Source organism: Echinops telfairi, unplaced genomic scaffold, assembly GCF_000313985.2.
Source record: "Echinops telfairi isolate 266 unplaced genomic scaffold, ASM31398v2 ScPeMD7_2186;HRSCAF=2738, whole genome shotgun sequence".
NCBI classification, from domain to species: domain Eukaryota; kingdom Metazoa; phylum Chordata; class Mammalia; order Afrosoricida; family Tenrecidae; genus Echinops; species Echinops telfairi.
Genome location: NW_022106084.1, coordinates 1,133,114 through 1,135,367, shown reverse-complemented (window position 1 = coordinate 1,135,367; position 2,254 = coordinate 1,133,114). Strand labels below are relative to the sequence as shown.

The 2,254-nt window shown below is 46.0% G+C and overlaps 1 pseudogene; it reads right to left on the bottom strand.

Annotated features, from left to right (window-relative positions):
- Position 1: 1 nt before the first annotated feature.
- LOC101654218 lies at positions 2 to 871 on the bottom strand (annotated as a pseudogene).
- Positions 872 to 2,254: the final 1,383 nt, after the last annotated feature.

Here is a 2,254-nt window from a genome sequence, read left to right as displayed (position 1 = left end):
TCCGGAAGATGGAGGAGACGATCTTCCCTGTGGCATTGATGGTGCCTTCGCTGTCTGAGCTGGACTCCGAGTCACTGCTCCCGGAGTAGGCACCCAGCCCCAGGAGGATGCCGATGCAGACAGCCGCGAGGGGCAGTGGAGGGAGGGGCCGCTCAGGGAAGGGCTTCCGAGGGAGGGACACACAGGGCGGGGCTTCTTGATTCTTGTCATCCGGGTCAGGATCTGGTTTCAGTCTTTTCACACTGTTGCCACTCTCTGAGCTCTTATGCTTCACAGCCCCGGCCAACAGCTTCGCCTGGGAAAGCTTGGTCTTGCCTTCGATGGGCTTCACTGCCGGTTTCTTCTCCACGTCTTTCTTGTTTTCTGCAGAAATGCCAAGCTTGTTGAAACTACTCCTGTACTCCTTCAGCTCTTGCAGTTCTTCCTCTCGCCGCTGCCTTTCCAGGAGCTCCTGCTGGCGAGACACCTCATCCAGGAAGCTGGTCTCATCCTCATCTAAGCCTCTGACCATATTTTTGAATTTGAACTGCTCCTCATACTCCTGCTCTTCCGGTCCTTCTGTTCCTGTAGCCTTTCATACAGAGACCAAGGGTCATACGCCTCCTCCGGGCATTCTTCTGGATCCTCGGGTTTTCGAACTTTTTCCCATTCTTCTTGCCTCCTTTTGCGCCGTTCATCTAGTTCCGCCTCAGAGATAAACTTCTTTTTCATAACAAGGTTGCCATCATCCCCTCCATCCATAATGGAACTACAGGTGCGCGGGAGGCGAGACTCTCACCTCAGCGGCGCCTAGCCCTAACAGCCACGGCAAAGGCCACTCGCTCTTTGAAAAACAAAAAGAGGGAGTAAGAAAAAGAAGGCAGCCTTTACTTTTGTATTTCTTTTGACCCTTCAGGGCTTCCTCTTCCTCGCCGCCACATTAAAGCTCCTCTTTATTCCCTCCTTCCCCTGCCCTGCCACCCTTGTGAGCCCTTAAAATATTATATATTTTTATCATTTTACATATCTTACACTGTCTTTTAAATCCCTTCAACTACAATTCATGTATTTATCCCCCTCAATGGGGGTTATATCACCATGATTGCTATCAGTTTCCTCTTTTTCTCTTTCCCCCCTTCCCTTTCCATAACCTCATTGAATCATTACTCCCATTACTGTTTTCTAAGGGGTTGGTCTTTCCTGGATTCCGAGTATTGGAAGCTCTTTCCTGTACCAGTGTACATACTCCAGTCTAGCAGGATGTGTGAGGTACAACTGAGGCCATAGTAGTGGGGGTTGGAAGAGGAACAAGAAGAATTTTGTGTGTTGCATCAGTGCTTGGATATATCATCTGTGTCTTGGATATATCATTCCTTCTGTGTGACCCTTCTGTGAGGGAATGTCTGATTATCAACAGATGGGTTTTGGGTCTCCACTCTGACCCCTCTCCCTCACATCCATGTGATTGTTTGTTTTTGAAATTCTGATACCTGTTCCCTTTGGTTCCTCATGATCACACAGACTAAGGTGCTTTTTCTGTGTGGGCTTAGTTGTTACCCTGCTAGATGGCCACTTGTTTGACTTCAAGCCTTTAAGACCCCAGACACTATATCTTTTAATAGGAAGGCATGTTTTTCTTTAGTGGTCATGTCAGGAAAGTGTATATTGCCCAGTGCCACATTATTAGAAAAATGAGTTCTTGTGTTGAGAGAAAAGTTAAGTAAAGGCCCAAAGTCCATCTGCTACTTCAATGCATTACCATATAAATATATGTACATAGACCAATACTTCTATCTTTTGGTATTAATATATTTATATATATACATGTCTATATTTATGCTTCTATGTATAGTTTTTACTTCCCAGTTCTTTCCTCTATTTCCTTTTACTTTCCTCCTGCCCTACTATCACATTCACCCCTCATGCGTCTCTCAGTAACTTGTCTTGGCTCTATTATGATCGATCAAACACCACCAGGAACACCCTGCTTGCCATTGATTTTAGATCCCCTGTTGTTCCCCTGTCGTTCCCCTGTCCTTGATATTATGGATTCCCGGCTCCTTTCCCCCAGCTTCCTCCTCTTCCATGCCCCATCCCCACCTCACAACTGTCAGTCCCTTTGATTTCTCTTCAGGATTGCTTATCATGACTATCTTATGTAGATAAACATTTAAAAAAAAATCAAAACTAACCACCACCACCACCAACAGCAAAAACGTTAAATTATTCCAGGTCAATTTACTGGCCTTTGTGAATATCCCCCACCCCACTGGTG